The sequence below is a fragment of the Zootoca vivipara genome, chromosome 8 (assembly GCF_963506605.1).
Source record: "Zootoca vivipara chromosome 8, rZooViv1.1, whole genome shotgun sequence".
Lineage (NCBI taxonomy): Eukaryota > Metazoa > Chordata > Lepidosauria > Squamata > Lacertidae > Zootoca > Zootoca vivipara.
In genome coordinates, this window is record NC_083283.1 from 72,163,536 (window position 1) to 72,176,910 (window position 13,375).

Genomic DNA, 13,375 nt, shown 5'->3' on the forward strand with positions numbered 1-13,375 from the left:
CCCATAATGAAATAGGCTTCATCCGCTGGCTCAATTAATCAGCCATAACCTGTTTGGAACGCTGATGCACCTTGGAAAAGGCAGTGTTGCAGGAATGTGTTTTGCTTTTTGAAATCATTAGATGGTTTTGCACAGTGCAGAGCCCACCTTGCAAATTACAACCTCAGCTGCAACAGCAGATCTATTAATCTGGAAGAGATGACATTCCCAAATGGCCTCGGTGCCTTTCGCGACTCCCCGGCGACCCAGCTATCCTCCCGGTGCTTTCTCCACATGTAAGGAGTGTGCTGTGTGTTAATCAGGTCAACGATCATCCCACGGCTCGAGGGAGATGACAGAAACCTATCGTAGCTGCCACAAGATCTTTCAGACCTGAGCACGTTTTGTCAAACATCCCCCTTTTAAGCAGCGGAGCTTTTGTACTCTTTCACTTACTCGGCTCCCTCCCGAGGATTCCAGCTTATCTTTCCTTCTCTCTCCTTTTTCTAGACAGTGAGGAGTTCAACGTCAACAGCAAAAGACAGCCTAGGATGCATCTCTACCTGGAGGGTGCTGATTGAAAACTTAAAGATTGTCCTCCAAATAACTGCTGATTTTGAGCCAGTGCTTCCTCTTGTTAGCTTTGTCAAAAGCGAGGGTTTTCAATTAAGGTAAGTGCTGCGATATCTGGTTGACTGCATCACTCTGAATTTTCTGCATTGAAAGTTCTAAATGAGTAAACTGACATTCTGCACTGCAGCAGCTCAGCTTGTTGTGTCAGGAAACGAAAAGGGGGAGGAATACAGGGGCTTAGTTCAGAGAGAAAGCATCCCAGAATAGAACTATTGTCTCTGGAGAACGTATGGTGATTTCGTTTTGTTTCTTACCTGTACCTGCAAAAGTGTAAACTCTTACAGGAGATATTAGATGACACTGGCAATCTTAGTAATCCCATGAAACTGATTTGATACGTGGCTATATATGTCTGTGTAATGTGACATGTAAAAGACACCTTATCTTTTCAAATGTTGATTAGACAGCATCACTAGCCCAATAAAGATCTCATGGTTTCAAAGTCTTGCAACAGAGGCAGGCAGGGGTGATTCAAATGCATGTGGGGGCTGCTTGTTCAGTGTTTGTTGAGTGTTCTGGGTTGCAAATGAAGAATAGATGAGTTATATTAAGGCATCTTGCAGTAAATATGAATTTCAGGTTTAAACATACAGCATCTTTCCTAATATTCCCCCCACCCCTTGCAAGATTAGCAGCTGAATTGCATTGGAGGTAGAGGGTGGAAATTGCTTCTGATGCGGTCGGGAAATGAAATCTATAGTTGTCAGCAGTAATAAAGTGTGACATGAATAGTCATTTTGATTAAAAGGTCGGGAAGAGATAGAACAAAGCAAGCACAGTGGCGTGTTAAGAGAGAGAACTCTGCTGACAGTCGAGATGTTTTATTTGAGAAGGGGGCCAGGCAGGTGAAAGCAGCATGTCCTGGAAGATTAACAATCTTTTTAAGTAAAAGTCTTCAGATGCTCACATCTGAGGCTGCTGCCGGGCAGCCAGCCGAATTGTGGCTGCAACAATGGTGAATCCAGAGATGTGTTCATCCCATTCTGGTTTGAACTAAAAGCTTAGAGATTTGTGGACTAGGGAAGTAGCAAACTGTTTTAAAGTTTGCCTGAACATGAGAGTGCCTTCCTGGAGCCTTTAAAACTCAGTTTTTGTTAGAAAACATAGGAGTGTGCAAATATAGCTCATGCAATATATAGGAGTGTGCAAATATAGCTCAGTGCAAATATAGCTCATGCAACGTAAGTAATGGCATTTTATCTGCTAGTGAATTTCCAAAGTTGGCTAAAGCCATTAACTATATGCATGGAACTGTAAATGCTTATATATAACATTTATGTAGTGTGTATCAGGTCTTCAGAATGTTTCACATATTACTTTAGTCATCTTTACAGTTGTCCTCTAAAACATACCTGCATATTAGCATATTGTGGACAGACATTCAAAAAAGGAAGGGTTTGAGGCAAAAGATGCTTGTTTAAAGCACATCAAACACACAGACACACAAAGAACCCTGGGAGCTGTAGTTTATCCCTCATTGAGCTATCGTTCCCAGCATCTTAATAAAGTACAGGATTTTTGGTGTGAGGGAGGGGCAAAGTTTTACATGTACGATGTGCACACAGCCCAAGATAACCTCATGAGTTTGTTGTGCTATTTAAACAGTACTTCCTGGCTCGCAGCTTAAACTTTTAGTCATTATAAAGCACAGATAGTCTACATTCCACATACTATACAATATTATTATTGCATAAGGCATACATATTCTTAATGAACATATTTCATATGTAATAAATTCATGAACATCTTTTTTTTTGTTAGGAACTCTTTTTTTCTTTTTTTTTCTTTCTAAAGAAAATTATTGAGAGAAGTTGGGACCTGAAGTATAGTTATTTTCCACCCACCCCTTACCATCTTGTGTGGAACATGCTTTGTGCATAGTTTGTACTTGACCTGCTCTTAAGCACAGTTGCAGAACTGCATTGGAAATTGTCATATGAATGCACTGTCCATCTGCCATACTGGGGCACTGTAGTGGCATGACAATAGGACAGAGAGATCGTGGAGAAATACGTAGAATGACTGGTGTGTATCCACAATCCAGCTGTAGTTGCAAAGGGACCAAAGAAAGTTGCTCAGACTATTTGTCCAACAAGCCCAGTAGGGTCTACTATGATTGCTAGCGGCTCTCCAGGGTCTTGAACAGTTATTATCGCATCACCTGCCACCTGATCATTTTACATGGAGATGCCTGCGATTGTGCCTGGAACATTATTCATACAAGGCACCTGCTCTACCACGAAACTACAGTTTTGTGACACGGGTCAAAGGGAGAAAAAGCAAATAAAATGTACCATCAATTTCAGATTGAAATTGATGAGTATTACAAGCACTTAATGAGGTTGGGATCATGCCCTATGTGTGTGTGGATTCAGCCATACAAACCACTGGTATAATGTAGGCATAGGCAAACTCGGCCCTCCAGATGTTTTGGGACTGCGACTCCCATCATCCCTGACCACTGGTCCTGTTAGCTAGGGATGATGGGAGTTGTAGTCCCAAAACATCTCGAGGGCCAAGTTTGCCTATCCCTGGTATAAAGAATGATCCCTGCCTGATGAACCAGTGGGCAGCATGCTCAGCTGCCCTGGGACCCAGCACCTGGGATGCAGTTTCTACTCTGGCACAGATACTCTAGGTGGCTTTGGGAGAAGCATCTCTGTTTGACCTCAGTCCTCTCTCTATCAGCTTGCTTGCTTATTTACTTATTTATTTATTTGTGTTTCCCCCTCCCCCATATTTTATCTAAATACTTAATGCCCTACAATTTTTTTTTAAAAAAAATTAAAACTAATATATTTTTTGCTATTTTTTTTTAAAAAAACAACCCCACTTTTCCTGCCACAATCCCCTTGTTATGGGTGAGAACTATTGGTTGAAGCTGTAAAAAGTTGGATGGCGATGAATAATCCCAGGATCCCAAAACAGTGTATGTTGCCTCCAGACCCACCACACGTATCTGAATTGTTCCTGTTGTTCCACCACCTTTCCTTTCTTCCTGCTCCCTCACCTACTTTGTTAAATAAATCCTACCTGTTGAGTCCCACCCCCTCCATTCTGTTACGTTGCTCACCATTCTTCACACTGTATTCCTTTCTAGAAAATGGGGCTGGAGGTACTGTATGTTATTTTGGGAGCCAGGCATTCTTCTTCATCATCATCCATCTTGCTACAATTGGAATCTATGCCCCATAGTTCACCCCACAACAAGAGATCACCAATGAAATAATGTGTTTTTATTTTTATTTTTTAAATGGAAAAGACAAAGGAGTGAAAATTGAGTTCCTCCGTTTTGTGGAAAGGCTTTGAAAATGGAAAGTGTTTCAACAAGAAATTCATTAAAGGTGGGATCTAGAAAGGCTGACCCTATGCCCCCATGGTTGTCACCTTTTGGAAATGATGGGACACAGAGCACAACCTCCTCTGCTGATCTTTATGGACAGGTACATGGAGGAAGAGGTGCAATCTGACATAGACATAGCCCTGGCTCTTTAAGAGCAAGGCTGGATAATCTTTTCCAGCCTGTGGGCCATGTTCCTAAGTTAATGTTGGTGGTGGGCAGGGTCACTGGAGTTGGGCCAGAACCAAAAGTGAGCTGAACAATTGATGTAAACCTTTGTGCACAGGCTTCCAGCCTTCCAGCCATGGCACAAACTGGTGGCTTTCACACCTCATTTCCATAAAGGAAAGCAAGAGGCATTCTCAAAGTGCCAGGACACATGCCAGCCAGGTAACAGCAATCCAGAAAGACCCTAAGCAGGGTGGATGAGTGGTGTAATGAGATTCTTGAGGGCTGAGAGGCTACATTTGGGCCTTGTCCCCCTGGTTTCCAATCTCTGTTTTAGAGCTTCAAAGCCAAAAACCAACTGTTTGACTTGACCTTACATTGCGAGACAGTTCAATTAGGCTATCTTGTGAACTGCCCTGAGGTTTCGGGATGAAGGGTGATCTATAAATTTAACAAATAAACTAAACTAAACTAGGGTGAGTGTAATTGATTTTCTGCCCTTATGAATAGTTGAAGCACAGAGTTCTGTGGTGGCTATAACTTTCCAAGTGTTCTTCAAGAGTAGCCACACATGAAATAGATTTCAAGACTCCAAATGGAATGAATGTGCGTATGTGTGTGTCATGTAGATGGTTTGATGATTATACAGTATAGAACTCCTGAAATGCTGAAATGTAGGTGGCAGTGGCTAGATCATAGTAGCAGAATTGGGAAAAAAATATTGGATTGGATTGAGTCTGGCATGAGCCAGGCTCAATTCCCTACTCAGTGATGAAGCTCATTGGGCGATCTTGGGCTAGTCACATCAATCAGCCTTGCCTAAGCTGCCTCACAGGGTTATTCTGTTGAAAAGGGTTCCATTAGCCTGCAAAAAGATCAGGTTAAGCAGGTACCTGTATATAGTATCATACAATATCATCATGATCAAGGATGAGCTGCTGTGATCTGGGTGCCTAAAAATGTCACCAACGTATATCAACCCCACATAAATAATATTCAGTTTATCTGCCTTTCTTTCTCATCTCCAAAATATCCACTCTTCCAAAGATGTATATACTTTGCTAAGGCAGCTTGAGTAAGCTAAGTAGCTCCTGATTTAACGATCTGCACTGAATCAAGTTTCATAAATAAACAATGCATCTTCAACATAATTAGTATATATTAATATACATGAGTCGAAGCATTCCTTCCCCAAAAGTTAATCAAAAGAAAACACCCATTGGTACCTCTCCCCCTCCCCCTCCCCCACCATCCCTACCTTTCCAGACTTCAAAAATGAATATATCCTTCCATGGGATGAATTGTAAGCATCAGGTAGAGGAATTCCCTCCTTATTTGTGCAATTTCCACATGTTAATTATATTAAGCCTCTGATGTAATAGCTAATATCTCCTTAAACTTGCATGGGAGTTGCAGAATCAAGTGAATGTGAAACAGAACACTTGAGACTTCACATAATTTGGTTGGGTGAAGGAATGTGCAGTATAGCCTTGGGAATGAGAATCACAGTCCACAGCAATATTCACAGTATAGGAGCTTGTTTGCCCTTACTGGATGATGATGATGATGATGATGACGACGACGACGCAGTGTGGAGCCAAAGGTGCTACTAGACATGCACCCCTCTGGTGAACATATAGCATTATGTTGAGCACAGTGGAGATATGTAGCTATGCATCTGCAGGAACCTTCCTCCTATTTTTGAGAGGATGGTGGAGGAAGGATTGCACAAGGTGGACTGTGTGTATGATTCCCACCACATTATGTGCTGGCTGCTGTGCATGATTATGATTTATTAAATTTGTATACCTTCCTAAACCCGCAGGTCTTAGGGCAGTTTGCAGGATAAAATCAGAATACACCCACACACTCCACTCTTTCTCAGCCAAGTAACTGAATGAACTGTGTCCGAAGCTTCAAATGTCAGTGCGAATTGCTGCCTTGTGCGGCACGCAGTTGATTTCATATCTGTATTCCTGCACATTCCTAGTGGGTAATCCTATGCCAAGATGCAGCAGCTCCCTGCCTCAGGAAGGCTCGGCTAGCATCAAATCCTGAACCCTGGCTCAGCCAAAGAAACATACAGTAATTTGCTCACCTCATCTCAGTCATGACCAGTGTACATTCCCCAAAAGGGGCAGTCTAGAGATGTGATAGAGATGAGAGGAAATAAGGGGGACTTGGTCTGGATCCTAAGCCCATTCACCTCAACCACATGACCTGGCAACCTGGTGCAGAATGCTATTATAAAGGCTTGTAATCACTCTGCAGGCTAAGGCAGAGCAGCTCTGCTGCTGAATGGGGTTTGAATCTAGACCACAGCGCCACCCGCTCACTGGAGTGTTGTAGCACCATCATGGCTAGTAGCATTTGATAGCCTGTTTAGATATAGATAGATATGGATAGCAAGATATAGATAGCAATCTAGATAAAGATAGCAAGAGTGTGATGCTGCTATGAGACAAATGATACACAAAGAGACCCTAAATCACGGAAGCCTAGTGACTTGGATATTGTTCCTTTTGTTTTTTGCACCACAACATAGAAAGCCACACCTTTCAGCCTTCTCTAGCCTTTGCAGCTATAAAACTCAGAAAAGTTGCCAACTTCACAGAAAAAAAAGTTGCTGTCTCCTTTTGGGCCATCATTTTTCAGAGAAGACAACTCATCAGGCTTAAGTGTTTAATGGCAGAAATAGGGCTGGGATAACATTTACACTAAGTAAGCCTTAGAACAGGGACCTAATTTCCCTAAGGTCTTTGCTGTATAGTCTAATTGCCAGACTTCCTTTTCCCTTTAGGCTCTTTATAAAAGTTCATAACTTGGAACACAGAATTATTTTCTGTTGCTCAAAACATATAAATAAATGACTAGCTATTTCCTTAGCTGTATGCCATTTGCCTTCCTTGTGGGGGAAAAGTTAAATCATTGATGTTTCCACATGTGTGCATGAGAGCGTGTGCGCACACACATACACACAATTTTTATAAGTTGCGCTGGAAGTTGTTCAGCTGAAGGGAGGGGACACAAATAATCTGAGTACATAAGCATGATGGAATCTGATACGGAAAGCTTTTGGCCTCTGTTTGCTTTAGGCACTGACAGAGGAGAGGCTAGGACTCATCGAACAAACTTTGGGACCTCAGAAGAAGTTTTCTCTCCTCATTGCCTTCAATCTGGTCCTGAGTGCTATTTTTAAGTGCTAAACATTTTGTGCCGGCTAGTGCAATGCACTCACTTGTGTGTGTTGTGTGTGTTGGTGAGGGGGCTTTTGTGTTGCAAGGACTCCCAGAGGCACCGCCTCAAGGGTCATTATTGGGGGAAAGTATTTTTTGCCCTTACCGAAGCAGCATCCCCAAGTTTGCCATTTTGCTTCCCCCCATGGGAGTGAATTCAAACTATTTTCTCGTATGGGAGGAAACAAATAGTGGGGATTCCCTGCTCAGGAGACTCTAGTAATTGAGAATCAAGGCTGCTCTGGTCTGCACAGCCTCACCCTGAGTTTTTCTTTGTGTTCCCCTTAAATTGGGTGGAATTTGTGGAAGCACTTTTCAATATCTACAGATTTCTTGAGGAGTGTTGTTGTTTTGTAACGTAGATAAGTATTATTTGAAGCCTGTGATTTGGTCTTAAGTGTTCCGTTATCTCAAGGGATGGGAAAATACATTGATTCTGGTTTCTTTCTCTCTGTTTTTCATTTTTTTTCTACCTCAGTTTGAAATTTAAAAAACCTGTCTTCCTGAAAACCATAAGCCAGAAATGCACAAACCATGAATCTTTGTTAAACCATCATTTGCACAATAAAATATCATTCTTGTGGCTTGTTGTGTCCAATGGAACAGAATTGGTTTGGGGGAAGAATCAGTCCTAGTACCAATCAATCAATCAATCAATCAATAAAAACCACATTATTGAAGAATCAGTGATACTATAGGAGGTAGCTAGTCATGGAAGGACTAAAGTATTGAGAAAGTTACAGATTGCAATAGTACATAATGGCTGCTCACTGTGTCTATGGGGGGGGGGTGACGGCTGTGGCCCCCTCATGCTCTACCTACATCCCTGGCAAACTAGGCCATGCTCACTCTCCAGCCATTGCTGGGGAATTCCCCAGGTATCGAGGGGCAGCCTTCCTGCCAAAGAGGGTGAATTTGAATGGGCCAATTGGAGGCCCCACTTGGAGGGTGGTGCCTTGCTGGCTGGCCAGGCATTGGCTGTTGCCCGGCCCAGCCTGACAGCAAGGCTTAAAAGGCTGGCTGTGCATGGCTACAAAATGCAATGGTACATAATGATCTCCCTTGCTGTTTTGCTGATGAATGTGCACTTGACTCCACAAGAGCAAGCAAAACAACTTATTTACGTTAAGTCTGACCATCATTTCAGAAGCCTTTTCTGTTTTGAGAAAAATGTGAAATTCATATATCAGATGTTCCCCTATCATGTAACATTGCCCAAGAAGATCAATGAAGCTATGTAGTCTGTGCTGCTCTCAATTTTTCAGTCTCTTAGTTTTGTGTATTTTTAGGAGGATATCAGAACAGGGTGGGGGGGAATGCTAACTGCAATGAACACAGGAATTGCCGGCCGCTTATATCTTTACTTCTGCCCCACTTCATGGTGTTGAATTCCATCTCCCATCAGCCCCAACTACTATGGCCAGTGGTCAAAGATTATGGGAGTTATATTCCAACAACAGGTGGAGGTACTTCCAAGTCACATACATCTGCTTTAGAGGGTTTGACTGCTCCAGCTTTGCCTCCATAGTAGTAACTACAAGTACTGCTTAGTCACACTTGGTTAAGGAGGTTTGGGCTGTCCTGTCTTAATGGTAAAGGATGAGCATTTGATAGGTTTCAGAATTGTTGGCAGAGTGAATTATCTGGCATGGTGCCGTCATGTTGACTGAACTGCCACTCTTTCTAATATAGATAATCCAAGCAAGTCAATGCAGGGAGATGTCTGAGATGGGCCAGTCGAGAAATGGCATGACCTGGCTGGCGGTTTGGAAAACAAACAGAACATGGGTAGCTATCTAAGCAGTTTTAATAGGTCAATTGGAAATGAGCACAGACAAAGAGGATTTAGAATATATCTTAAAAATCCCTCTTTCTCTATCTTTGGGTAAGAGTTGTCCCACCCCCCTCCCCCCTCCTAAGCTTGTTATTTAAACCCACAGTTTCAAGCATTTTGCCATTCCTGCAGGCATTATCTTCTGACAAACAATGAGCTTTTTTCTCTCTCCTCCTTTTAGCACAAATGCTATGGAAAGGTCACTTATTTTAATCAACTCCCTTATCTCTGTAAAAGCCAGATGACATTTTTTGCCCTATTTCTGACCAATGAGCATGCATATTTTAAATCAGAAAGTTTCATACTTGAGGGTCTTGTGGAACGTCACCTTTCAGAGCATAACAATTGGTAATGATATGGCCTAATTCAAAGGAGACACAAAAGTTCAGCTCATTGTCATTGACTTGAGATGGGATAGTATGCAATGAATTTTAATATTTTTAATTATTGTCATGTTGATATTTGTGTAAAGGCATGGTCCTCACAATAAACAGATTTGTTGTTGTTGTTGACTTGAGATGGGCAACCATTCCCCCATCACGTGGAGTGCTCGTGGCACCCACAATCTCCCCTCCTCCTACAGAGGAAGGGACTATATTGAATTATGGTCTCAAACTTTTAATGTTCATTTCACCAGTAGTCAAATTCACATGTTCTAGAATCTAGAGCACGGGTGTCAAACACAAGGCCCGGGGGCCAAATCCGGCCCGCCAGACCTCGTCATGTGGCCCGCCGAGCGCCCCAGCCAGCGGGACCCAGCAGCGGGACCTTACTGCTGAAGCGCCGCACCGACAAACAGCTGGGGCCTGGGGTGGGGGTAGAAAGGCGGCCGGAGCAGCGCTGCGTGGAGCGCCCCAAGCCACAGCAGAAGGAGGAGGCAGCTTCCCGGGTCAGCGCCCAGCAGCACCGCACGGAGAGTCCCAAGCCTCGGCGACGCAGCAGTGCTCTGTAGCACTTTGAATCCTCCTGCAGCACAGACAAAGCACCCAGCAGCACCGCGTGGAGGAGGAGGAGGATTCAAAGTGCTACAGAGCACTGCTGCGTCCCAGAGGCTCGGGACTCTCCGTATGGCGCTGCCGGGCACCGACCCGGCAAGCCTCCTCCTCCTCCTCCTCCTCCTCCTCCTCCTCTTGCCTCACCTCCTCCTCCTCCTGCCGCGGCTCAGCCTCATGAACGTGAGCTCAGCAGTGGCTCAGCCTCATGAACGTGCAACTCTGAGGCTTTACGCACGTCTCCTAAAACGGACACCCGCTGCCTCACGCTGCACGGGAAATGCTTTTTGCCCCTGGGTCCCTTCGCGCTCTTTTCTGGTGCTGAATCAAGGCGGCGACCCCCCTTCCCTTTCTTCCTTCCTCTCTCTCGTTCTTATTCTTTCTTTCCCTCTCCTCTCTTCCTTCTTTATCTCTGTCGTCTCTCCCTCTTTCTTTTTCTCTCCTTCTTTATTCCCTTCCTTCTTTCCTACTCTTCTTTCTCTCCCCTTTCCTTCCTCTCTCCCTCCTGCTCCCTCTTTTCTTTCTTTCTTCCTTACTTCCTTCCTTTCTTCCTTCCGCCCTTCCCATCTTTCTTCCTCTCCTCATTCTTATTCTTTCTTTCCCTCTCTACTTCCTTCCTTCTTTCTCCCTTTCCGTCTTCTCTCCCTCTTTCTTTTTCTTTCCTTCTTTATTCCCTTCCTTATTTCCTACTCTTCTTTCTCTCCCCTCTTTCCTTCCTTCCTCTCTCCCTCCCACTCCCTCTTTTCTTCCTTCCTTCCTTCCTCCCTCCCTCCCCTCCCCTCCCCTCCCTCTCCCTCTCCTCAGAAACATAGGATGCTGCTTTATACTTCTGGCCCTTAAACCCTGGAACCAGGAGAGCAGCTCCAGTGAGTCAACCTCAGCCAGTCCCTTTGGTGAAGGGTGGTGGCTCACTGGCAGAAAATCTGTCCTGCATGCAGAAGGACCCCAGCATCTCCAGGTACCAGTAGCTCTGCAAAGCTCCTGCATGAAACCCTAGCGAGCCTCCACCACCCAGTGCAGTTACCAAAAATTCATTTTTCAATAAATTGTACAATAATTGTACATTTGAATATCTACTTGCCATTATTCTGACTATGTTTCTGCTTTCAGAGCTAGTTATTACTTACATTATTACAAAAAACAGTAATAATTGAATGCAGTGACAATAATTTGATAATAAAGAGTGGACACATAGTCCTACAGATACAACCGGCCCTTTGAGGGTGACCAAACTGCTGATGCGGCCCCCGATGAATTTGAGTTTGACACCCCTGATCTAGAGCATAGTGTGGGATGACCCATCCTTTCCATGCACACAGTTCACAAACCTACAAATGTGAAAAATTAGTCCCCCTTTGTCAATATTGAGCACTTTTACTCTCTCCTACCAGCTTTGGGCTTGGGCATATGTAGTGGTAGGTTCACTTCAATGTACCTAGCCACGACCTGCAACGTGTAGCCAGGGCCATCTCAACCAGGCCAGGCGCCCTGGCACTGAGGCACAGAGATCGGTCCAGCGCCCCTGCCCTCGCAGCACGCAGCACGGCTTCCGCGCGGCTTTGCCGCACAGCGCCCCGTCTGCTGGCCCGGCGCCCCGCGCCACCGGGACTATACCTAGAGCCGGCCCTGCATGTGGCCTGGGTATGCTTCATGTAGAGTGATCAACTGGCCTTCTTCCACCACATATCCTTCAAACCACGATTAAATTGTGTGTGGACCCTGATGGTGACCAAGATCAGTGTTTGAAGCTGCCATTGTTCTAGGCAAATTTTGTGACAGGGAATTTAATTAGCGTGAGCTGTTTCTGAGCTCTGGGCGCAGCACTGCATTTAAGATTTAAGATTAAAACTGCAGAATGGAAGGAAACAGGACTTTTTTCTGCCTCCCCACTTCCAGCTACTCTCTGAAGACAGGAGAAGAGACCCTCTTAAGAATATTAGGGGGGTAGGCAGGGGAAGGCCTAGACCATGTTAAAATTGAACATTATATTTTAGCTGCAGTTCATTTATTTTCAACTTTGTATTCTTCTTTTTAAAAAGTGCACCTAGACATTACGTTGTTGCGCCCATAACCTAGGTTTAAGGTGCCATTTAGCCCCTAGCTTTCATATCTCAGTTTCTAACACTGAGCAAAACTCTATGGGCAGCATGTGGTGGTCTTCACTTCATAAATAACTTGCCCTGCACTAATATGACTTGGTCAATGGCTTTTGGTAAAAGGAAGAAAAGGTATGGTCTGTATAAACTACATGCTGTTCATGTAAGATCCTAGCTTCATTTCCTCACCATCTGATTAAAAGGATCAGGTAGCAGTTGATAGGCCCAGATTTCTGTCTGAGAACCTGGAGGGCAGGGATAGTAGTCAACACAGGCCAAATGCAGGCAAGACTAAAAAGGGAAGGCTTGCTTTGGTTTTCCATTTCTCTGTTCCCCCACCCCCTTTTAATCTTGTTTTGTTGAAATTGCACATTTCGAACTGGTATTCTGAGTGGTTCAACGTGTATCTTTACTACTGGCTAATTAAATGCTGAAGTCTCCCAGGCAATACCACTTTCCCACTCCACACCCTCCTTGAGTGCTTTTGCCTGGTTGGAATGTGTTCTTGAGCTGTGATGATGCCTCTTGCTCACCATGATGGACAGAGGAGTATGCACGTACTGTAGATATCTCGGACTTTGGTGAGGCCGGGATGTACCCTGCTGTGCAAAGGTATGTTGCATTCATGCCACTGTTTGCACGCTGGTGGAAATAAGCCTCTTTGGTCTGCAATCTATGTAATTAAACTGCCCCTTTTTTGACTAGCACATGAGCTGTAGGGTGATTAAAAAACAACAACCATATTTAAGAGCACATTTTGTTGGGAGAGGAGATCCTGGTGCACGTAGCTAAAACTGAAAGTTTCAAATGGAAATTGCAGTTCTTGCATCAACAAAAAAAGAAGTGTGTGTGCGGGGAGAACCTTTTGCATCAGTCCAATCGAATTCTGTTGATAAGTTGCACACTGCAAAGAGAGAAGAAGGAAATCTTGAATTCAAAGGAAACATAGGAAATGTTTTAAATAGTGTGGCCAGCGGGTGGAGGGGAGGGTAGCATGGAAGAGATTTTAATGCAGATCCACAAAATGTAATGTATTTTACTAGCTTCAGTGCCCCTCAAGGCAAACATTTGAAAAGGAAGGGGAGAATACAACATCA

General features: G+C 44.0%; 1 protein-coding gene across 1 annotated transcript in view; it reads left to right on the forward strand.

The window, feature by feature from the left end:
* The first annotated feature begins 505 nt into the window (after positions 1-505).
* CDH12 (cadherin 12) overlaps positions 506-13,375 on the forward strand; it is a 241,364-nt gene continuing 228,494 nt past the window's right edge. The window contains exon 1 of the mRNA XM_035126166.2: positions 506-650. The gene's annotated coding sequence lies outside the window, so the exon portion shown is untranslated. The remainder of the gene's footprint in view (positions 651-13,375) is intronic.